A 27405-nucleotide genomic window follows, 5' to 3' on the forward strand; every position below is an offset into this window, starting at 1 on the left:
GGTCTCCCTGCTTGAAACGGTTGCTGAAATTAGTAATATATAAAGGAAATCAATTGTACCGCATTTCTACAGTCTTACTTACATTATTCTGATTTATAACCATCATATTGTATAGCCATAAGAAGCAGTTTGAGGTATTTGCAAGCATTAAATATTAAAAGAACTTGCTAAAGTTATTACATAAGTCCCCAAAATTTTATACAGACCTTTATTTAAAAAGAAACAGATGTTCTAGTGATTCATCTCACTTTTTTCTCTAAAAATCCTATTTAAAAGTCAAAAACTTGATGTAAAGTCATTTGAAATACATTAATAAAGCATAAACTAATTTGCATCTGTCTGAAACATAGAATAGCCTTCTGGCAAAGGTAAGGACATCAGACAACAGTATATTAGTTTGAGTCAATGAACCTTGCTGTCGCCTTTTTCGCAGACTCCAGACTCCAAGAAACAAACACACTTGCCCAAATTATCAAGGAATTAGTCACGTGATAAACCTATCACATCAGAAATGATTTACAGCGCGGTCAGTTCGTCTGGATGTCAAATTACAATTTACTTAGTAAATAGGCGCATTGCAAAATAATTATGGATGTATAAAGAAGCTCTGTTCTGGATGTCTGCGCTCAGAATGTATAATTTTCTTAATTGAATTGTATTCTTGAACTTAACTTAATGATCAAGATAATTTATATTTTACTTTTGGGTGTACACAACTCGTGTGTCAATGTAAATGTTTAACTAATGGTTATCGTGATATTCGTCTGCGCAAAATGTTAAAGGATGCAAACGTCTCAATGTACTTTAATTGTGAAACTTACTAACTGAGAAAATTTGATGATAAACTTTATTCAAATATCAATTGAACAATTTCATTATGAATAAACAAATGGATTTTATGCATTTTTATATTGGCATCGTTGTATCTGATTGAGTTTTTCGAATAATTATCTATCCTTATTGCTATATTTGAAATTTACTTTATTCGCTTATTTTAGGCTACAGTTTTTTCTAGGTGTTTGAATATCTTGTTCTGTTCTTTATATTTAATATTCATATAACAGTTTCATGTAAATAAGCGAAGAAAGGAAATGTATGCATATAACTTTGGTTTAATTCTTTGAAAAAAAAGCGAAAAAACATTAATTAAAAAATCATTTAATAATGTTTTATCATCGTTATATCATCAATGGATTGTAACGTCGGAATCATACAATAATCACGTTTTACTTATAGAGTGCCACAGCAAAAGAACAAGATAACAAAGTTATTACAGATTACCGCCAAACCGCTGATGCACTCAAGGCTAAATGTACAATAAAGCGGTTGATGGACATAAAGGTTAGACCTATATAGATCCGAGACGACAATGGGTGACCTCAGACAATCCAGAGATTGATTCTAATAGAATGGAATGATTCTAACCAAATGTACCATGATTGATTCTGTCTTCTTAATAATGCCGCAGATAAACGAAAGATATTGTGATAACAAAAGATTTGGAATAACACGGTACATGATGGGAATACCAATAAATCTTATTATATTAATAATAAACTGTTTACAGAAGAAAAACTAGGCCAGGATGAAATGAGATTTAGTGTACAGTTCCACAAAACATGTACATATAGAAAGTGAACTAATAGAAAAAATGTTAATTGGTGTGTAAACTATTTTTCAGATCTTGTATCTTATATTAAAGTTATAAATGTCGCGACTAAAGCTTTTTATATTAACTAATTAAGAATTGTTGTATTGTTTTGTTACTCTACGTCGAATGGGTGGCATTTTATTAGCGTACGTGTCTCACAGAAAACCAGAGAATACAAAAAATATAAGACCACTTCCTAAATGTTCAGAAAGAATGTCATATATCTGACATTGAACAGGAGACCAGTATAAGATTGATATCAGGTTCTGTTATTCATCTTCTGTGGCAAATATCATCAATATTATGACACCAGTGAACTGACAATTGAACGGTTGTGTTTGTTCGTTTTTCGTAATATGAATATAAAATACAATATTCATCATCGGTAATAAAGTGCAATAAAACAGCCTAAGTCTTTTGACTGGTTTTTGAAATTTTCTAACAATTAAATAAAGCTTTTTATTTATTTAAAATGTCCTAACTGTTTCATGCCCTTTAGCTAAACGTCGATTTAAATGTTTCTCATAATTTTAATTACGGTAGTAAAATACATAAATAACATGCAACAGAGCATAGTAAAAACATTATGTTGTTATCATTTACTGGTGGGTTTCGAAAATATTAAATTTCAACTAGGTTTCTCGTTAATCAATAATTAAATTGTTCTATTGAAACTGATATGCTACTTCACTAATGTTGAGGATGAATTCCACTGAAATAATGTAACGTATAGTGCCTGGAAGATAATTGTTAAATTGTCAGCTGTGACAAGACGCTAACTAACCAAAATGTTATCTCCTTTTAAATCAAATTAAAGCAATCAAGCATGTACAATGTAATTAAGTGTTCCAATCGCAAGCTTGAATTTGAAAAGCAATTGTGCAACTGAATAGATGCCACGTTAAAATACTTGTGAGAAATGAGACAGTTGGATAAAGATTCTGTCCAGAGTGAGTTTGAACTTAAAGTGTTCATTCATCTTTTTAGTAGCAATACTAAATCATTCGTTCATGACTTGCTTCAAGTTTGTTAAGCAAATCATAGTTAAAGCAAATAAGTTGTTTGTACAAAACTATAAACATCGAAGTAGAAGAAAATCGTTCAGGGATTGTTTGATGTTTCCCAGATGGCTAATTTCAATGTCGTATCAAAACAATCAAAGTTCTGCAACACTTTATAACACGAACCATGTGACAAGGCAAAACAAGCGTCGCTGTAGCAGAATCCTGTCTGGAAGTAAGACGCGTTCTGAGATTAATTGAGATGCACAATGTCACTAAGGCAACGTTAGACATTTATCTTGTATCTCGTCAGTTATTTTTAAGCTGACACTATCAACTTAATTCAAAATTTGGCAACCATTAAAGATATCATTCAGTAACATTTGAAAAAAAAAAGAAATAAAATGATTTTAATGTGTCATGTCGAGTCCAATTTTATAAAATATATTTACCTTTTTTAAGTTGCATTACAGTTTTGATTTGTGATAACTTGCATTTCATTTCCTCAATAAAGTCCAAAATAAAACACTGATAATTCTATGGAAAACATTAGGATATCCTGTACATGTTTGTGGAGTTTCTTAAAATTCGTTCTCGCAAATGTGACTTTTTGTATTGAATAAATGATATTAGGCAACTCCTTTTGCAAGTTTTAATGTTTGACAAACAAATAAATAGTTTCAGAAACAACAAATATTCTTTATGAACCAATGCCTGAAAAAATGATTGCCAACTCAAACTTTGAGAATACGTCTACTCATATCATTATAACCATCTATCTGTCTAGCTGTTCAACAATTTATTTTAATATAATATCGTTTACCTCGACTGCTGCCAAGAGCGTCCTTACATTTTGAATAAAACAAATGTATATAAAATATACTGGTGGATTTATATTAAAGAATATTTTTAGAACTATGTTAAAGCAAACAAAAATATTTATACGCAATTTAAAATATTTTGATAAGTTAATTTAATACCAGTTTTTCATACCTGATTTAAAACATTTTTGTTTTGCAGCTAATTTTTAGTTAGTATGCAAAGGTTCGTTTTCTAGAACTAGACTGTCCCCGAGCTTATGTTGAGACACAGCCACTTTTACCAATGGGATAGCACTTCCTTTCTTTCTTCTTAAGATTAGCACGTTTTGAATATATAGATTAAGCTATTGCTAGGTCTGTGAATGTATATATTAATAAACCAATTCGTTACATCAGTTGGGTTACAAAGGATGACACGAATGTTGATCATATACATATATTAGAAAACAAACAAAGCAAAGTTTCCATCAAACACGTCTAGATCTGCTTATGTTTTGTGTGACACTACAAAATATCTCCACATTTATAATAATGGAACAAGATTCCTGGTACATTTTCGACAACTAAGTAAGCTAAATATTGTTTAGGTTTTACATCATGGCCTTTGCTATATCCATTGGAAAATATCTATTCTCTGAACACAATGGTAAATGTATATTGTGGCAAATGATGGACATTAACGCCGGTCAGTAACAGAAAGCAGACGACACTGGTCGACATCAGACTATCCTCACATTAATTCAGATAGAAAGGATTGATCCATAACAAATGCATCGTGATTGAACCGGATTTTTAATCAAGCCTAAGCTTTTACTAAAATGTTTTATGCAGACAAGTCTTCCACTTAGCAGATAGAAATTACTTGCAAATACGTTTTTTTTTCTAATTTATTCACTGTATCTTTTTACATTGATATTCAAGTCACATGTAGATCAAAACATTTAATACTGTTAAGTATAGAAATGAAGATATTAAATCATCAAATTTGCCAATGTTATTAAATTATATTAGACATTACGACAGAGAGTGATTCATTTGTCTTTGTGAGCAGAATATATAAGCCAATGGTTGGTCAGACTACATGGATGTGAAAGCTGGTCTGGCTTTAAATTTGCACTTAAGGCTTGCGCTTTCGGTTCCAGCAGGCTTAGGGTAAATGTGTATGGTGAAACCCGTGTTGCGATATATTGTGCTACAGACAACCCTTATTGTGATATACTGAAGTGTTGGCTGGCCTAGCTCTATGCCAGTGGTAAAAGCTAATCATTTTCAGTTATAGCAAGTATCCAACCACTGTCAAAACTGAACTTTCGGTCATTTTCTAAATAAAAATATTCGTAGAAAACAGTTGTTGACAAACCATTTACCACGTTAAAAAAACTTCAAAGGACGTGCCCATCATTCAATTTGGAAAAAAAGTTATCCTTTCAATAAAAATTTCAAAATTTATGCTGACTCAATAGATGTGCCGGCTGATCTTTGTCTGGAAAATTTAATTGTCACATACTTTGAACTTACGGTACACCTGAAAAAATCCCCTTCAGTAAAAAGTGGTAATTAAGTAAGTTCATTCTTGTTTTTAATTGATTTTTTGCAATATATTGACATTAAAAACCGATACAGAAAATGAAAATTTTGAAATTGAATATTTCACAAAAGAAAAATATACAGAAAACGTATACAGTAACTACACAAAGGTGTCATACGACTACTTCTGGATCACTCTAACAATCATTTCCTTATACAGAGAAAAGATTAGTTTTTCTTACAAAAAATCATTTCATTCTTGTTGTATCTTCGCTTTGTTGAAGTTGGAAGTTTAAACATATTTTATTACTCAGGATATATGTAACCTGTTACAGTTTACGCTATTTAAGAAGCATTACAAATATTCTTTCAAAACAGGATTAGAATGGAAGACAAAGTCTTATAAAATACCATTCTTTCAACTTGTTAGAGCTGTAAATGATCTTTGAAGCATCAGCAATAAAATGTTTATTTGAGAGTTTTATAAACCACTTTATTGAACAGTGCAAAATATAGTTGTAAAGTATTAAATTCTGGTGCGTGTAGCTTTAAGTATTACATGTGTAACAAATGATTCCTAGTTATCCAATTACGTATAGTTTATTATATAATAAAACTGTAATTTAATGTTTGAATATATTCCCAGAGAGATATTTACTATGAACTATTAACTATGTAGTAAAATTAAAATGTTCTGTCAATTGTTTAAATCATACGTTTAACATGTTAGAAGAAAACTTCTAATTTCTGAATATGTTAAGTGTTTTTCGAAAATGTGTGGAATGAATTCAGAGAAAAAATAATATCCTACAAAAAATCTAATGACTGCTAGGTATTGTTATTTCCAATGCAATTTATGACGTGTAATTGTGTAAGGGACACAAAGTTGTTAAAACGGAAGACGATAATTAGATTGTTTTGTTTGAAAACATGCACTACATTTCGGAAGTTCTTGAATCTGATTGCGTTTTATTGTCAAATATCGAAATGAAACCGAACTTGATTAATCTGAATTTTGGCGAGAAATTACTGTCAATTAGCTAGCGAAGGCAAGTAATATTAGTAATTTAACACATGTGAACACTCCCGTGCGGAAATGTAATCATTTAATTGGATTAAGTTTTAATTGGTAATAAAGCTGATTACTGCACGACTTCCTGAAATGGTAATAAGCAGGTTTGAAGAACATTGCCAACTCCCGCTCTTAGTTTCATAATACTCGTATAACATGATTGTAACTCATGTGTCATAATTTGAAAAATGTCCTCGAGAATTTCAATATCATCTCAACTAATGTATTATAATGTGTCATGTTCGACAAAATGTTGAAAAATAAAGTACATATTCTCCTCCACTGATGGAAAGTTAGTCATGAAAGACATAATTAAAACTACAGTTATATGGACAGTTTTTGATTTTTAAAAATACTTAGCTCAATTCACCAACTGACAGACATTTTCGGGGTAATTTTCTATTATATATAAAAGACAAAGTATGAAAATCAGCAGAAAAAGAAAACAAACGCTTCATGTGAAATGTAAATTTTCTTTACGTTTTTGAAGAACATATCATTATAGCAATACTTAAATACTTGTGAGAGATTTCTTACATGCGTAATATATTGGTAATGTTCTCACAAGGCGAAAGGGGGAGATAATACATGTTTTGTGAAAAACCTCTCTACAAATATCTTACAATCAGGGAGAATACAAGATGAAAAGAAAATGCAGCTTCCTAAACGTTAGATAACCATATATTCCATTAACGCGTAGAGATCATACATGTTCATTCAATGGTGAAAGAAATTGATTTTAACCATGATTTCCTAAAAATAAATTACACGTAAATGAATGTTCGTTATCATGATCACGTTCACCAAAGGTAGAAATGTCATATTTGTATTCTTATCAATAAAAAAACGCCATCATAATTGTTATCAAAGTTAGTATGGACAATTTAAAATTACGGATAAAACACAATCTGTGTAATTTATATTAAAGCGATAGTGAAATTCAAGGTCATATGCTACTGTCAATTTGTGGCATCAGTAGTGTGGCATGGATATAAATTTTCTATACACTGCATCGGCATATATTACTACATGTATGAAAAAAAAAAATATATAAATTCGTATTTGAGCAAAGAGCAGAAATACATGTATGTAATATGAATAGAAAATTCAAAAGAATATAAAAGCGCATCGTGATGGTTTCCCTTGAATTTGATCAGAGAATAATTCAGACATTGAACATTTGCATATGTTGCTGTCTTTGGTCTAATAATTCAGCTCGTTAAAGAACATACTGCATTATAGCTTTAAATGAATGCTAAAATGTGGAGGAATCAACCAACAGCTTTGAATGAAAAAAATGTTTCTTACCTCTAACAATGACCAGATATACGGCAGTACACTATCATCACATTTTTTACATTTCTAAAACCATCGTTCCATCTATCTGAAATATAAGAAAATAAAACCGGGATAAGTGATAGAAATTTAAGATACTTTGAAGAGTTGTAACTAAATAAGTTTGAATATGAATTTTAAAGATTCATTATCACGGCAATACTGACACTATACTTGACATGAATAAGCTCAATCAAACCGAGCTGCAACATTTGTAATAAGTAAGAGCTAGCTTATGCGTATACATATTCAAATTGGCATGAATAACCGACACTTTCATGATATAAAACTGTACTTTTTTGTATGTAATGGACACGAATGACGGTTCAGAATTTTACACTGATATACACAAAGAATTAATTACATGACGCTATACATACTTGTATGGAATATTTCCAAAATTCGCTTTTTTATGAAAGGACCCCCTCTTATAGCAATATATTTGCTAAAGTTTTAACATGTCTAAGTAAGTATGTCTTATAGCTTTTCATCTTAATTCCCTCGAATCAATGAGCCTGTAGTAAATATAGCATATTTTAGCACGTTACTTGTACATGTGAAACACTCATTATTGTTGCAAATTGAAATTCATATGTTGCCTAAAATTATTCCATTATATGTGTTCACATCAAAATATTCAATTGAAATACTCTATCATGTCTTGAACCAATTCATTCTGTAGCATAGGGATTTACAATATTAGAAAAGCTGAGATAAAATAAGTATTATATTCATCCTGGGCGAAATTGTATTTATTTAGTTCATTTCCTTCGATCATGTAAATCATTTCTGTAGACTAGAATTAAGAACTTTATATTCACTGTCCATAAAATTGAACCAAATTCGTGTTTGATTTCTTATGGGAATAAAGCAGTATCGATTGTACCACGAGATGGTACTTCAAAACTAGCACTTATCTGCCATTCTAAGGGAAGTAGTCGTTTATATGCTTAGTTTGGCGACTACATAATTGTTTTTCGATATATTTTCTGGAATCGTGACTTAAATTAAAAAGAAATCTTGATACATATTTTAAACAGCATAAAATTTATACGTATTTAGATTTAGAAGTTTCCGATGCATAAAAAAGTTCCCGTATAGTTTGATTTGTAATGATTTTTTTTGTTGAAACGAAAATATGACTTTATCCAACCAATGCCAAGAAATAAAAAGGACGTAACAGATAATGGGAAAATCATCAAGAAAAATAGGAGGATGATCATAGGAACCTGGTGTTTCTCTATTATATTTCGGGCCCGTTTAAACATTTAACCATTAACAGTAAAATTACAGAACAAAGAAGTAAGAAATATTATAGGAAACTTTTCAAATAACATTACTGAGAAAGTTTCGTTATGATTAATCTCAGTTGTGAATTCCAGCACAATAGCCTGTAGATAAATGTTAAGATCTTTTACACGAACATACATCATTAGTTTCAAAATCTGCTCTATTTTGCTTAAACGTATTTTGTAAATTTCATTAATCTGACAATTTCTAGCTTTTGTCTAATTGCTGTTAGAAGAACAGTACTGCACAAGACGTGATAGTGAGATGTATATTTAAGACTGAATGCCTATATGGAGATAGTTCTGAAGAAAGATCAATATATGTTATCACAAGGGGAATGATTTAGTTCCGAATACTGCTACCGGCCTAGACTAGAGGTTTCTCGTAATATCAAGAAGATTACGAACATTTTCATGTAGACGTTGTTCAAAATGTTTTGAAAACTGTATTTTCTAGGAGAAATGAGAAAAAGAAAACAACATAATAGCAAGTGCACTCTATAGCCCTTCTCTAATGTAAAACTTATACCTGACAGTCACAGATTCAAAGCACAATATTTCACTACGATAACGATCATTTCAAATTAAAATGTTTACTTTTCTGGAAAAATGAGTTTTATGTCTATTGTTCTAGAAAACAGTTTATTTGCAAATCTCTTTAATAACAAAACATGGACCTTGAGTATTTGTTGAAAAAAAATATCAAATTTTCAAGAAAATGTCTCATAGATACTGAGTTGCAAAGGAAAGTGTGCACTTGGCTACATGGAAATGTTGGATACTTATTAAGCAAAATACTGGCATATTTGATATCAAAATTTGCAGAGATGCATTGACTATGACTGATATTTAATTGATATATGATTAAACAAAACTTTGGGTATGTGTAAAAAATGAGGAATGAAAAATAAAAAATACATAATTTTTCTTTTTGTAATTGCCTCATGTGCGTTTGAATACTAAGCATTTTGAAAATATATTTTTTAAGTACATATGTCGTTACGTTAGGTCCATTTAGTCTCAAACACTTTGTTGGTGCAAGGATAAAATGTACATAGCAAATACTGATAATTTACACGCGCCAAACAAGGCAAGAAAGCGTTAAAATCATAATTTTACACATTTCTCATTTCAAACTTCCGATATTTATACGAACCTAAAATAAGATAATTATCTTATATCAATACCAATCAAACCATTGTATGGTCAATACATTCTTGCAAATTCTGATCAAACCATTGTATGGTCAATACATTCTTGCAAATTCTGATCAAACCATTGTATGGTCAATACATTCTTGCAAATTCTGATCAAACCATTGTATGGTCAATACATTCTTGCAAATTCTGATCAAACCATTGTATGGTCAATACATTCTTGCAAGTTCTGATCAAACCATTGTATGGTCAATACATTCTTGCAAATTCTGATCAAACCATTGTATGGTCAATACATTCTTGCAAATTCTGATCAAACCATTGTATGGTCAATACATTCTTGCAAATTCTGATAACAACTTTGCTAATGTCGTGCTCATGTATGTATACATACAAAAAATTTTCAGACTGAAAACCCTGCGATACATAATCATCTCCCTTTTTCTCACAAAAAAGTATTCAATTCATAAAGAAATTTTAAATTTTTATGCTTAATTACTCATTGTCAGTAAACGAAATCTCCAGGTAAACTCTTTCAAAAGTTTAACTTTCTTCTTATTTAAATTATTTTCATACATCTTCACATGACATGACTCTTTAGTTTGATATTGCATCATTGTCTACATGTTAATTACCAGTATATTGTTTGAAACTTCATTTTGTGTCATATTGCCCTGTACAGTATATGAGCCATACATAAATAAACGTATATGTTGTTGTTTTTGAAAATAGACCGTCAGAAAACAATAATCATAAATTATTATAGAAACACATGTATGGCCAAAATTAACGTTTATTTCAAAAAGTTATCATTGAAACAAAGGTGATTTATTAAAATTTTCATCATTATTAAAATTTTCAATAATTATCTTAACTATAACCTATAATAGGACTTGTTTTTATTCAGATATTCTCTGTTATCAAAACATCAAAACAAAGATCATAAACATAAATTAAAAATAAAACAAAACCATTCCTTTCTAAATTCAGAATAATGAGACCTTTTGTTGCCCTCATTGAAACTTTTTTCTGACAACGTCATTTGAATGAATCGTATATAAAGTAGGGATAAACAAGGTTAGCTTTTAAAAAAGCTAGTAGCGACTCGCTTCGTAATTTTTTTCCAGGGGTGCGTTTAAATGTAAAAATGACAGTTCTGTTAGCTGAAGAGACTTCAGCGAACATCAAAATAAAAGTGACATAAAGTTATGGAAGCCAGTTCTCTCAGTTTAAGAAAGAGGAATATGAGTATATATGAAGATGCATGTAAACAGATATAATGAAGTCCCTATGTCTATGCACATTTACTGTATGGCCTGTTGACCTTGACCAAATAAATGTTAGATAGGTAGAATTCATAAAGATGTCTCTTTATACGAAGTTAAGTCGTAATATGTTATTTAGTATTGGAATGAGTGACAGACATAAGTCCTAAAGTAAACACAAGTTGTCTATCAATTCAGCCAGAAAAGCCGGGATCCTATTAAAAATATAGGAACCCCGGAAATTGACCAGTCTAAGATGTTTTTCAGATAAGCCGGGATCCTATTAAAACATATAGGGATTCCGGGAATTGACCAGTTCAAGAATTTAGTTTTCAGAAAAGCCGGGATCGTATTAAAATATAGAGAGATCCCAGGAATTGGCCAGTTCAAGAATATAGTTTTCAGAAAAGCTGGGATCGCATTAAAACATAAAGGGGTCCCAGGATTTGACCAATTCAAGAATGTAGTCTTTGATTTTTCCAATTAATTAGGCATATAATTATAAGTATTGTGATTTCCGCATTTTAAGTTTATTAATAAATAGCTCTAAATATATTTATATCCTAAGTTTAATTAATTTAACGTTTATTACATACAATAAAAAAACTTAATGTTTAATGGCCTTTCATTACGACAATAATCAACACAAATATAGTTTATTAGTTTTCCCTCTATATCTTATACGATCCCGGATCCCGGCCAATCCGGGGCGTCCCGGATCCCGGCCAGTAAATGTATACACTTAATACCGGAAAGGATTAAATGACCGGAAAAAAGGAAAAAGAAAAAAATGCACAGAACCAGATGTACACATATGTTTATTAACCAAACGAAAACTTACTACAGAGGAACAGGTGAAATGGCGAAATCAAAAGTCAGTGTAAATATTATTTATTGAAAACAAACATTTTAATCATCATTATATCTTTGCGCTCAAAATAATACTTGCTGCTTTTTAAAAATGGCGTGAAAATTGAAGGTTTTTTGACGCTATGTAAGATTAAATTTGATTGGCTAAATAATTTTGGATCCTAGCCCTGATAGATAAATTTTGTGGAAAGCTGGAAGCCAAGCTTCGATTAAATTTTTGGATGGATTCGGAGTTTTAGGTTGTTTCTCAGTAAAATCCTAACGTAATACCGGCTCGCCGTGGCGAGCCGGCAACATAATACTATTGTGTTGTCATACTGTACGTGCGAGGAATATGATTGATCTTTACGGTGTCCATGTGGCTCAAAGTCAAACAAATAATATAGTATAACGAAGGAAAGAATGTAGAACTACACTTCAGAAACACCAGAGTAGGTTTCATTTTATAGTTAGTGACAAGCCTGTCCGTGCTTCGCCTTGCACCCTGTCCGGTTTTTGTTTTGGGGCCTACTGGGCTCTTTGCCATTGGTTCTTGTTGCTGGATCGCGTGGGGGTTGCGTTCATTGAACGCCGCATTTTCTTGTTGATCTTGTTTATCATATTATGAGATACTTTTATCGACCGGTTTTGGTCAAACAATGACCTTCATACATATAAATAAAGTATTTATAGACCAGGGTGTCGATTTCAATTAAATTATACGTAAAGCCCTTTGAAATATTTGTTCTATTTTGACGTTTACTTTTAAGTTGTGTAAACATTTTTATAACAACTTTACTGTTTAAGTATTAAAGGCGTTTAAAATTAACAAATAAATGTAATACAGCTACGCCGCCTATATATAGATATATTGAGCCTTTACATTTTGATGATCCTCAATGACTCGTAACAAAAGGACAATTTGAAAAATGAACCTTTTATAGCAAAGCTGTAACAACACCTTCCATAAATACTTTTCTAAGAGAAATAACTTCAAGATAAAACAACTTATATTTTCTCGTTTATGGAATTACATGAAATGATCTTTCGAATAACGAAATATTCAAGTAGGTATGACACTAAGCCAATCGTAATGTGACAAATGAAAATTGCTTTTACACTATAGAAACATTCGCCACATTTCAGTGCATTATTCGTGTGTATAAGATTAGCTGGCATTAATTATTCACATGATAAGAGGTTTTAGTCTCAGATATATAGAATTGTGGCGGTTGGGAATTATACACAAGCTATTAAAGCGATCATATTTTATGATTGACTTAATGTTATAAACAGAGAATCCGTATCAAATAATAGAGTGAATGATGTAAAACATGTTACAAAACCACCAGACGGGAAATGTTTCGAGAAAGCAAATTACATGTATGTATTTATGAGTCAAATGAGAAAATATGAAGAAAGAAATATGCTGCAATCTAAAATGTAGGTCGGAATATATCATATTAGTTATAAATATTGTTGACAGGTTATATGGCCCTATATAAACGGTTGTTTGAAAATGTAACCCGAGCCTCTAGGCGAGGGTAATATTGCAAACAGACGTTTATATACGGCAATATAACCTGTCAACGATCTTTATAGCGAATTTTTAATACAGCAAGCATCATTTTTTAGCGAAAAAGTAAGATTTCTTCATGAATCGACAGCAGCCGTGTATATTATTAGTTATAAAGATTGTTGACAGGTTATATGGCCCTATATAAACGGCTGTTTGTAAATATAACCCGAGCCGCTAGGCGAGGGTTATATTGCAAACAGCCGTTTATATACGGCCATATAACCTGTCAACAATCTTTATAACGAATTTATATTACAGCAAACATCAATTTTTAGAGAAAAAAGTAAGATAACTTCATGAATCGACAACAGCCGTGTATATAAAACTATATAAACGTCACGATTATCCAATGAAAAGCGACGTTACAAACGTGCAGTTTTATAAAATTTAAAAGCGACGTTACAAACGTGCAGTATTATAAATTTATAATACTGCACGTTTGTAACGTTACAAACGTGCAGTATTATAAATTTATAATACTGCACGTTTGTAACGTCGCTTTTCATTGGATAATCGTGACGTTTATATAGTTTTATATAAACGGCTGCTGTCAATTTATAAAGAAATCTCACTTTTTTCTCTAAAGGAAGGAAGTTTGCAGTATTATAAATTCGTTATAAATATTCCTGAAAGGTTATATGGCCGAATATAAACGGTTGTTTACAATATATTTACAAACAACCGTTTATATAGGGTCATATAACCTGTCAACAATCTTTATAACTAATATTATAATACTGCACGTTTGTAACGTCGCTTTTCATTGGATAATCGTGACGTTTATATAGTTTTATATACACGGCTGCTGTCGATTTATGAAGAAATCTTACTTTTTTCACTAAAAAATGATGTTTGCTGTAATATAAATTCGTTATAAAGATTGTTGACAGGTTATATGGCCGTATATAAACGGCTGTTTGCAATATAACCCTCGCCTAGCGGCTCGGGTTATATTTACAAACAGCCGTTTATATAGGGCCATATAACCTGTCAACAATCTTTATAACTAATAATATACACGGCTGCTGTCGATTCATGAAGAAATCTTACTTTTTCTCTAGCGGCTCGGGTTATATTTACAAATAGCCGTTTATATAGGGCCATATAACCTGTCAACGATCTTTATAACTAATAATATAAACGTCATGAGTATCCAATGAAAATCGACGTTACAAACGTGGATTATTATAAATATATAAACAGGGATGCATAATTTGCGAGAAATGTAAGATATATAGAGGATATTGAATGAGTGTAAGTTCAATACAGAATTTATTGCACGAGTTGAATAAAATTATATTATGCGAGCCTCTGGCGAGCATAATATTATTTTATTCAACGAGTGCAATAAATTCAGTAATGAACTTACACGAATTTAATATTCTATTTATCACATACCAAAAATAAAGACCGTTTAAGGTGAAATAAGAGTCATATTTCATTGACGCGCCTATAGTATAACGCTAACATTTAGCGCGTCTTTACACTATGTTTGTATAACGCTAATGACGTCACGTCAAAATATATGCACGGCCGTGCAATACCATATTTACGGAGTCGCAAAATCGGCACGGGTGTGTGATAAATTCTCATATTTCATTTCGAAAAAAAAAATACACGAATGTACATGATTCGTTTTGAAAACTCTCTAAGTATTCATATATCTAATATTCATGTTAGTCTATATAGATAATTATACATATAATGCAGTTGCTACACTAAAGAATTTCAGGGTGTTGAATTAAGCAGAACATCAGAGTGATCTTATATCATACAACGGGAAGCTGTTCGGACGCAAACACGGAAATTGGCAAATAATAACGGTCGTGGTACATTAGAAATCAATCATAGATGGCGTGCTGACTACAATTATCCATTGAGTATCGGCCTGGGAAGACATAACTATACACTATGATAAATACCGTCTATCCGAGAACATTCCCCACTTTTCAATAGTTTGTACACATATTCAAAGATTTTCTTTGCACAAAAATGTGTCAGAATAATTATGGACAATAGTTAATGGATCAATGGATCGAAATAAATGCAACGAGAAGAACAGGAAAAACGAAAAACATAGATGCCTTATAGTTTTATTTTATGGATAGTAATAATTCTTGAAACACCATTTTAATGCACAGGAAGTCAACGAAATCTAAAGACTATAAGAAGTATTGCTTGTATCTCATTTACAAAATCATTGATAAGTCTTTAACAAGATTAAAATCATAATACAACACTTAATACTTCAATACAATAAAAAGATTCTTAATGCCTTATGATAACCTAAAATAATTCAATGTAGTAATATCATAGAAAATGTCCATTTATTAATGATATTTGAGTACAAACAACACATTCTGATGAAAAACGTTGTCTCTAAGTACTATAGAAATATGTTTAAGTATTTCGTTTGTGTTGTCTACCCTGATGAAACTAAAAGACAATATGTAAATAAAGGGAAATACTATTTCTTGGTTGGAGTATTTCTAACAACATAAAACCATGTAAAAAAACTTTGATAAATAGTGATTCCTCGCAAGCAATTCTCATTAAACATGTGGTATAATGAAAAAGTACAACATACCTCACGCCCGTTAGCACCGGCGTGAGCGGTTCTCAGTGTTCAAAACTTTAAAGTGCTGGAATCAATGATCCCAATGGACCAGAAAACTATAACAACACTGAAGTGTTGAATATTATTGAATATTCAATTATTAATTGATATTCAATAACCCACGTGCTACATGGACAGTTCTATCAATATCCTTCATAATTTTTCGGTTACGCTCTGTTAAAAGAAATAGGAGGGATACTCTTTTTTATATTTCAGGCAACTTTTATATCTTATCTTAAACATTTTTAATTTTTTATTTGTCAATCATCACCTAAACACAATTTAGGCCATATGGCACTGAAACAGGAATTATGATTTTGGCTAACCACGGATGTTACAATTTAAAGCAACACCTGTGGTCAAAACCATCTCACCTACTTGAGCTAAGTGATGCATAGACTCTAGTAATTTGGACCCATTCAGGCGCCTCTTACGATCACGCAGGAATAAACGGTGGCTGTGATTCTGATGCCTCAACCGTTTAACGCAACCGCTCAGGCACAAGGGAGAAGTTAGCAACGATGTACTTAAATAAAAATTAATAATTAAAATTCCTTGCATTGCTGCCTGAAACAAACTAAAATTAAACCTTATCATAGCATTCATCATAGTATCTTCTTTCGTTTAACAAATGGTATGCAATGAATGATGAAGGAAACATGGCACAATCTCACTACACAGTTGTTGATTAAGGCAAATTTCAGTTCTGACAAATCATTATCCCCTTTTAATTCAGTTATGTTAGGATACAATCACATCGCATCAATAATTTAGAAAAAAGAGAAATATTTAAAGCTCACGGAAATAATTCCAAAACGAGAACCAGCATAATTTTGAGCAATTATTTTCATAACTTGTATTAAATTGTATTAAACCAAAATGCATGGGAATAAAATAATTGTTTTAAATATGTCTCGAACAAACTATTATTTTGACATTTAATTTTCTTTATTTGTCTTTTAACTTTACTTTTGATTTCAGAATAGATAATGCCCGAAATTGTATTTTTTATGATAACTTAGGATATGAAGTCGCATAGTTCTACTTACTTAAAATACGCAAGTAAAATAGTTGTATACGCTCATAACATGTGCAAAGACAATATTTTTGCATTATTAGAACACCCATAATTTTCATAGAAAATATAAAACCAGCTTTTCTGCGACAAATTACATTTTAAACGTTGTTTTCCTTGTTTAGAGCTTGAATAAGGAATGGATGGAAACTCAAAAAAAAAAAAAAAATTAAAAAATAAATAAATAAAATGCAAAGTTCATAGTTTTGTAAGTTAAGTAGTCTTACTTTTACAATCCTTTAAAATTCAAGATCTAAATGACAAAAGAAAAATGATGAAGTGTTGCACATAAATTTGTGCCAAGACTTAATCATAGTGATAAAAGTTTTATGCTTTGAAAGTTGTCTTGTCTGATTCAATGCAAGATCGACTTTAGTGAAATTATTGAGCATTCGATGAGATAGGAATATCATATAGGAGAAGCTGATACTACTAAATTACGCATAACAATAATTATTTTTTCTCTAATGGGAAAAAAGTAATTATCGATAAAGCTTTTAAGCTATCTAGACATTTCTAGACCAATGAAGCAAGGACAATAACATTCGCAAAATGATTTTAAAGCTGGTAGTAAATATGGTTGGCAGTGATATTAAATTGCATAAACCAAGCTTGACTGTTCTTTATGCTCCATTGTAAAAAACGAGGAAATTATTATTTGAATTTGCAGGGCATCGAATGAATAATAAACCATATAAAAAGTTTGATGAATCTTTAGAAAAATATTTTGAGTTATATCTTTTGCGTGTCAGAGTCTAAACATACAAACTTTACTGCCTATCAACAACATCCAGAATAATATTTATGAATTTTACTAATCTACAATACTGCAATACAAAAATATTGATGGAAGCCTCTCTTAAATCCATTAATATTTCGAATGTGAATTGGAGAAAATTGAAGAAATGGTTTGCAAGTAAATCACTCTGAAAAAACTTGTTCCAATTTACTGTCAACTTTAACATTCCTTTATATCTTTTAAATATTTAAGACGTTCTATAGGCGTGAACTTTAGTTCCTCCAGTTTTCTTTCAACATGATGATATTTAGTGTATTTAAGTTAAAACCTTAAAGACATTAATCAATGGCATTATCCAAGTTTTCCTGAGATTCTAGTCTTTTTTACGTCAAAACATTCTCAATTTCCGACCTGAGCGACTCCGACAGAGCTCTGTAATCAATATGTTTGTTGAGAGATATTTACACTTTGCTGGACATGTTTAATTTAATAGCAAAAAACTGGCGTGAAATATATAACAGATGAAACTGTGTTTTTAATTTAGTCCAAATCAAGACATTTAATATAAACATAAGTAGTATTTGGTTGCTATCATCAGTAAGTAAAAGGAACATAAGAAAGTAGTACAAGAAATACATTATCAGATGATCCTTATTTATAAGCATCTTAAGAAATATTTCGTTAATGATTATCTATGTAAATAGTTTTACAAGGTTATGTCAATTTGAAATGAAAGTATCGTTGGGTCATAATTGCATCTTTTTACAAATGTCATGAAAAGGTTTAATATACGTTCCAACATAAAACCAGAGTTTCATGACAACATGCCTGAGTAGGTAAAACTTTCAAAAGAAGTAGTTTTTACAAACAAATAATTATAAACCCAAAATATTGTATTGTTATATATAGAATAAAAGTAATATAAGAAGACCATCCAACATAAAGGCCAATTTTATACCAGCATTACACCGCTCACAGGAACTTCAGCGAGACACACGCATTCATGACATTAAACCAATGCAAAATTGACAAATGAAAATAGCTTTCACACTTTGAATGCATTATCTCAATGCAATGCATTTTGGAGCCAAATACAATCAGCCAACATTAATAATTCACATAAAAAGAGATTTAATGCTCGTGGGAAGTATTATAAAGACAATACAGGCAGAAATAATTCAAAAACATTATAGTGATTAATTGTGTTATACAAAAAGTGTGCGAATAAAATGTGAAATAGGATAAATGCAGATATTTATTTGAATATTCAAATCAACGGTTTTTCTGGTCAATTGCTACTTGATTAATTTATAAAAAATATTGTCATAAATTTAACGTGAAGGGCTGCACAGTTTGTACGAGTATTCGCTCGCCCAAGTTTGAGCGGCATCTTTTGTATCAATATGTGCCGCTGCATGCGGTATTTTATTACATCGATCTTCTTTGATAATCTTTTAAATTAATATTCAATGACATGTAAGATAAAGCTTTTTTCTGGTATATTTCCATGTTGGTAAATAAGAAAAAGTTTTACTAGTATGTAATAATTATGAATCATAAACATCAATTATTTACTGACAAGAATTACTAAATTTTACAATTTTAAGACATTTTTTCTAGAATATAATTATCAAAGTGTGTGCATTTATCACATATTTTAATGCTGCAACATGAACTTATCTATTCTAACTAATTCAATTACTTTAAAAAGAACATAGAATAATAACTGTATACATGTAAGATAGGAATCAATATTTAACATTTAAACTAAGGATATTGTAATATAAACACTAAAATACAATGCTGATAACGCTCTCTGAAAATCACCATTTAAAAAAAAAAATCTTTACCGACACTGTAATCTTTTACGGGTTCTTGCCACTTTTTGTTGTCTGCATTTTGTTTTTGTTAATTTGTTGATTTAAAATGCACGTTTTTTAATCAGCATATACGTTAGTAATGTGAAAGCACGAACTTCTGAGTTTACTAATAAGGCGGGAAAATCGTTTGATGTAAACATGAAAATTGGCAACTAATTATGGCCATGGTACATTAGAAATCAATCATATATAGCGTGCTTACATTAATTATTAACGGGCGGTCGCTTGAAGAAGAAGCACGTAAATGCTCGAATCACTCGACCTTTATTTTTCATGTAGTTCTTTTCCCATTGAACTACACTTTACATTATGTTTGAAACGTTGTCTTAATTGATACAATAAATGAGAATTGATGCATTATTTTGTATTGGTATGACTATATCATTGCACTCAAAGAACTGGTGTTAACATCGTGTGAGTAAAGTATTATATAATATTGATATAAAGTCCAGTGAGATAATGTTGTAAGACTGCCTTAGTTAAAAGAATACGTTTTATTTTTATTTTGGTGACTTGTGATGTTTGCCTTAGCATAACTTTAAATAAAAAGTACACCACACATAACATGATTTAAAACAATTGAAATATACAAGTTTCATTTTCAAAAAACTTGTCTCACTTTAAAGGATTTGATAAAAACTTCCTAAGATAACTGCACGTTTTAAGAACAATTTTGCGTTATTGTTTGTGCTGCAATCGATCGAAATGAGACTCTTGGGACACGGAACATTTGAGTTGGCACATTGCTTTGACGACCTTCTACAATTTCAGTAATATCACACTACACGGAGATATGTCTGTCTCTTTCTGGGCGATATTCATTCTTTTCTGTCCAAAACCTAAGTTTTGTTTCTATAGACTGGCCCGGCCGTCAATCACTGTTACTATTTTAAGATCTGTTCCACTTGTTATATCCCCTTAACTCGGTTTTTAAGTTTAGAATTTAAATAGTCTATCTGAACGATATTTCTCTATACTATTATACATTGACGTCTGTAGATTATATTTTTTCAACGGAGTTACAGAAGTCAAACCACACAATAGATTTTTATATTAAAATAAATGTAGACGGCGTTACATGCCGCTATCTATATAAAGCAATATTGACTTTTTTCATTTACATGTGGGCGAAACATTGTGCAATCATTCTATCAGATGAGATTAGCACGCAAAATAGTACTAGCTTGAGCAATCTTGTCTGAATTAACGTCATAATCAGGGATTCTTATACCATTCCATAATACACGGACAATTTCATTCGTTAGGAATTCATGCACAAACCTACAATAGCAGCAAGTCGAGCATCGACAATTATTTACGATGCATTTGTTTTAACGTTTTAACAATCTGATTATCAAAGATCAGTTTAAGAAATGTAATAAATGTAGGACGAGATAAAAAGCATTAAAATATCATCACAAAAAAAACAACCTTAAAATGTGTTTGTGTGTCTTTAAATTGTATAATGTAAGCTATATAAATTTAGATAATATTTAAAAGGAATAGTTTCTATTCCATTTTCATTTCAAGAGTCATACAAATCTTTTCTTAATGTTTAGGTTATTATTCAGGCTTTACTATTAGTTACATTTTAAAGCGTTATTACGCTACGTCCGTCGTCGTTAAGAGTAAATCCGCAAAGTATACGTTATACATGTATATACTTTGCAGCCATTCCGGACTAGAGTGAAGACAAACCCGACAGCGTTTGTAATTTGTTTGGTCAAAACATTAAATATATATAGAATGTACCGGTGTGGAGCTTATTTTGTAAGATCCACTGTATGTAATGCGCATGCGCAAACAGGTTGCAACCATTGTCTTGAGAAAAGCCAGACTTTAAGACAGAAAAGAGTTTAAATCGTTCTAAGAGTCTCATTAGGTAAAAAGAGTGTGATTCCTTTTTTTTGTTCAAGAGCACATTGCAATTTCCTATGATATCTCAGATATATTTCGGAAGTAACATAATTGAAAACTCTAATGTCTTGCTTGTACAAATCTCATGCTTTGTACATGGTTACTTTATAAAGGATTTCTATTTCAATTGTAATACTCAAATAAGGTGAAATTTTTAAGAAGATTATTTCGACGGCAGACAACACATTTTAATACATAAAATCTTGATCGTTAATTTCGCCGCGTCTCGACACATGCTGATTCTTTTCAATAGATTAGATCGCTCCAAATAAGCTACGTGACTTGAATTCTATTATTTATGCCAAATTTCTGGATACGGTCAACTGATAACGTAATCACTTAAAGAGTTCCGCTTAGTTTAATGCGAATTGTAAAATCTAATACTGATGTTATTTTTTTTTGCAAAATTTGATAACTTTATGCCACCGATTTCCTTTTATATTCATTCCATTCATGAATTTTACAATTTGTGCCAAATTCTTGATACCGCAACTGCTTACATATTCGCTTAGAGTTTTCCGCTTAATCTTATGCGAATAGGGTAAACCATTTAATACTAACATATTGCAAATCAGGAATCACTTTTCATCACAGATTTCATTCCGTATTAGTCCCAGTTGTTCTGCTTATTCAAAATGTGAATATTGTGACTGTTTCACAGTTATCCGATTATTTTATTACACATGTAATATTATCAAGTGTACATTTTCTCGATATAATCACTGCTTTATGTTTTATGTCCAAATATCTTACAATAGGAACGATGCAAGGATTTATGTAATATACGGAACAAACAATGACTTAAGTTGCCACTAGAAAGTTAAATACCCTCTCTCAAATACCATTAATACCATTGGCCCGTGTAAAACTAACGAAAGCAATCGTAGTGCATGTCGAAAAATGAAATTATTTTTCAATTTCTCTAAACAAAACTGGCAGATACATCAAAAGCGTCTAGAAGGAAATATATTGTAGAATGGTTAACAAGAAATTCAATAAAAGTCAGACAAAGAAAGTAATGTATATGTTGTTCTAAAAATAATCGTGTATGCTGTGTTAAGATGGCAAAAGTTAGTGCATGTACTTAGACACAATAAAAAATAATTTGAGAATAATAAATCAAATGATTTAAAAATTTAAAACTATAACTGGGCACAGAGTCCTAACAATTAGGTTAAATATATGACTATTTCATCGGTTCTTGGAATACAAGCAATGTATGTACTGTTTTATTTGAAAAGTATTTACTGGAAGTTAAAATAGAGAAAAACAGAATCCATAAAGAACTCCAAAACGACAAAATTGAAAATGTTGCAGGCTCGGTTTGGTTAAACCTGTTCATGCAAAGCCATTCTCGTTTATTTCAAATGTTTGTGAATTATTATTCATAATGAGAAAATATTGCAATTTAAGTCAGCCGTTTAACAAACTTATTATTAATTCAAAGTAATTTTCACGATAAAAAGTCATATTGTCGTGTCGCAATGGCTCTTGGGACAAACAATGTAGCAGATACATCACCAGTGAGGTGTGCAGCGTTTATTGATCATCATGAAGAATTATCAATATAAGTTGGAGATGTCGATCTGTTTTAAATGGGAATGACAACAGCAAAAAACACCATTCTAAACACAACATATCTCATCCTATTACATCGATTAAGAATAATGGTATACAATGACATCCTTTCATTTGGTATTTCAGAGAAGCTGTTAACAATGATATCAAACAAATACCACAGGACCAAGTCGTTATGTACACACAAATCGTACATTTTAAGTGCCACGCGTTCTAAAATCAATGCGATACTTCAATAGATCTTAGAGTGGTCAAAGCATTGATCTTAAAAATTAAACATCTTCATTATCTCTAACACCACCAAAATGAATAAATTAATATATAAGAAAATAATTCTGATAACCTATTTAGTCTTTATACAGAAAAAGCTTGTCATCAATAGACAACTCGTTCCCAAATACAAAATGGCTGAGAAACATATCAAAATTGTATGCATTATTAACTAAAAGATAAAAGAAGAACGTCAGCACGACATTGATGCGATGCAATTATCAAACAAAATCAGACACTGAAATTAATTTAGATGTGGTCGACTGGATTGCTTATGCATAGGATCTTTCTGTTTAATCCCAAACATAAATAAGTGATCAAACGTAAAATGTTTGAGTTATTACATTTGTCTGACACGTCAATTTAGATATATAATATTGAACATGAGCAGATTTTGATGACAAAACAACTGAATTTAGATGTGACGAGCCGGCATACCTTTTCTGTGAGACAGATCATTATACCAAAGAGCAGAGAAATTTGACATTTAATTGTAAACGACAAAATCATTAATTTCTTCGTTTGCCCTCTACTATCGAGAATGTAAAACACCAAGTGATATCATTAACACCTAAAGACCTTTGAAATGCAGCGGAAAAATAATAAAGTATAAATGTTTGTAAATTGACATGTAGAACAGGTGTTATATGTCTGTTAGTCTACAATCTTTGATAATATACCATAACACCATCACAGACGAGTAAATTCTATAGTTAAATGCTGTACTTTATAACTCAGACAGAAAATGGAAATATTCACAATGACATTGTGTTAACATTGATCAAAATGACTTAAACGTCTTATATCAAACATATATTTTCTTTTATGCTATGTCATTTTATATTACTTATGGCACCTAGAACAAAAAATCAATACCGAAAAGTACTTTCAGCTCTGCCGAAATCAAGTTAGTAGCTGTAATGTAATTATTGTGTTATTTTATCTCAATAATGAACAGTTCTTAAAAATCTCTATGCCCTATTTAATGTTCTTTTCACGAACAGAGTGCGTTCATTTATATAAAGGTGACCAAATAGCATTGTCACTTCAAATGCATTTCATCACCTTAAGGCTTTGTAAAATGGATATGTATTACAATATGGATATTGGCAATACAGGACATTTGGTAGAGGCAGCTAAAAAGCGAAAACAGTGCGTGGATAACTTTTATTTAACATGATGTTTAAAACATCTTTAAGAAAGTAAAATTGGAAATCTCAAAGGTCGACAAACAAGGTACTAGTAAGTTAAAACCGGTTTGATTGTATGGACGTCAGTGGCGAAATGTAATTTGTTGTGGACGCCCACAGCAAAACACAAATTTTGTCAAGATAGTTTAATTTTTATTTACTTTTCAATCTCATATGATACCGTGGCACCGGTGTATGCCGGAAATCTTGAAAGACTTGAAATATACCTCGTATGTAACTACGTGTATTTAAAATAAGAAAACTTTTTTATCGACGTTTTTCTTTTTTTTATCATTTTCCAATTAAAGCAGATCTTTAAAATAGTTGAGAAAGGCTTTAAAGCATATAGTGTCTGCACAATGAATGTTGAAACCAATCAAATAACCTCACTAACTGGATTTAAAATTAGTAGATTTACTAAAAGCGGCGGTGCTAGAAAATCTTAGCTCATATATGCGTATAAATATTACACTTTATGAGTTTTTAACGTATTTCTACATATAGACTTCTTTTGTAAGCAATAATGAATATGTTTACGGCTAAAATGTTTTAAAAGTAAGCGTTAGGGTGAACACGGAGTTGAAATGGATTTTTATAGCATTCTTGGTTTGATTTATGCAAAAACAATTCGCCGTATCGGTAGTTTACAGCTGGTTACAAAACGTATAAAAAAACACAATTTTACATATGACTAAATTTTGCATTCATTTGTACAAATTCGTGATATTATCAAAGTAACATTGATTATGAATTAAATAATCTCGTTTTTCAATGAGAATTTGGTAAATGTAACTAAAGCACTGGATATTCATTGCTAACGGTCAATGTTTTTGTCAAGAAAACAAATGAGCCGCGCCATTACAATAAACCAACATAATGGGTTTGCGACCAGCATGGATCCAGACCAGCCTGCGAATCCGTGCAGTCTGATCAGGATCCATGCTGTTCGCTCAGTTTCTCTAGTTGTAAAAGAGTTGGTAAGCGAACAGCATGGATCCTGATCAGACTCCGCGGATTCGCAGGCAAACCCACTATGTTGGTTTTGTCGTGACGCGGCTCAAATAATGTTTATAATTGTCATCCCGCCTTACAATACTTAAATCCCGCCCACTTCCGCAACAATATTGTTACTAGAATAGGCAAATATTAATAATCAATTCACGCACCGATCACGCTCTGGAAAGGAATTTCCTTATCCTCTATCTAATCTAATGATATTCTATTAATTTTTAATTCTTAAATACAAACAATAAATATGTACTTGCTACTTATTTATTTTCCCTATTTCTGTATTTATTGATATATCCCTATACTGAGGTGTCAATAACTTATAGATAAAGAAAATGCGTATTACTTTTTAACAGCATGGTACTTTTAAAAATAGATGTATAATATTGAGTTCGTTAAAATAGGTTGCTGATCATCGATCCAAATATTCTAATATATCGCCCATATCTAAAGTGCAACTTTGAATATATCTGAAAGTTAGACCCATATATGAACTTTTAGTATTTGCACACACAATGTACTATACTCTATGCGTTTAAGCAAAGCAGAGGTTACAAAATACGTAAATTTTACAATTAATAACTTCTCTCACACATTGACGTCATATCTGTGATATGCAAGCTTCATAACCTCTGATCTCCTTTCAAAATTCCATTTTATTTAGTTCTGCCCATTGTTTTCTCGTTTAGGGCACACCATTCTTTTACTTTGGGACCATACGCCGCTTTTCATGGAATGACACTTAAGTGACACATTGAAGGTTCCATGATAACCGCCGTATGAACACATCTGCGGATATTTTTAAATTCAAAATTTCACCATTACCAAGATTAAATGAGTTCTGCCTAAGCCGGTGCTAGGTGGCGTGGACGGTTACTTGCACTTTCCATTACTATCCATGAACAGGCTCAATCAAACCCAGCCTGCAACATTTTGAATGTTGTCTTGTTGGACTTTCTTTTGGGGATTCTTTATTTCTCTCTATTTTCTCATACACACTGTGTCGATATGACGGACAGTGTTTTTGTAAATATACATCATATTTCAAAAATATTTTTATACCAACGTTTTCTATGACATCAGATCGGTTCATCAATCAAAGTTAGCTAGTAAATTACAAAACATAAGCCTCAATGATTAAATACTGAATCCTTTAATAGCAATGCATCACTGTTTCGCATTTATACAGACCGCTAAATCTCACGGCTAGTGTCTTTATAATTACGTGATTTGTTTCCGTCAATTTTATCACGATTCTGATATCAGAAAACTCTAGACAAAAAACCGATGGTAATAAACTTTGCTTCTGATATTGCATAATTATTGAAGGCTTTAGCCAAGTCCTCTGAGGATTCAATCGAGATTCGTACAGTAAAAATCTATATTTAATATCAAAATATAAAGATAGATATTCTCCTGTCTTAATATACAATAACACAATGTATATGGATGCTTACATATCGACGTTTGTGCTGTAAAGCCCTTGTTAACATGGTGAAGAAGTCCGACTGCCAAAAGAATGGAGCATTTACAATTCTTTAGCATATCATGAGACTCGGGTCATTTCTTTAAATTTATTTCAAGC

The 27405-nt window shown here is 31.1% G+C and overlaps 1 protein-coding gene across 5 annotated transcripts in view; it reads right to left on the reverse strand.

The window, feature by feature from the left end:
* LOC132726261 (suppressor of lurcher protein 1-like) overlaps positions 1-27405 on the reverse strand; it is a 60337-nt gene that overhangs the window by 24956 nt on the left and 7976 nt on the right. For all 5 annotated transcript variants that reach the window (XM_060711543.1, XM_060711542.1, XM_060711544.1 and 2 more), the window contains exon 2: positions 7381-7456. The gene's annotated coding sequence lies outside the window, so the exon portion shown is untranslated. The remainder of the gene's footprint in view (positions 1-7380; positions 7457-27405) is intronic.

This window comes from Ruditapes philippinarum, unplaced genomic scaffold (genome assembly GCF_026571515.1).
Source record: "Ruditapes philippinarum isolate M1 unplaced genomic scaffold, ASM2657151v2 ctg2126_1_1_1_1, whole genome shotgun sequence".
In the NCBI taxonomy this organism is placed as follows: domain Eukaryota; kingdom Metazoa; phylum Mollusca; class Bivalvia; order Venerida; family Veneridae; genus Ruditapes; species Ruditapes philippinarum.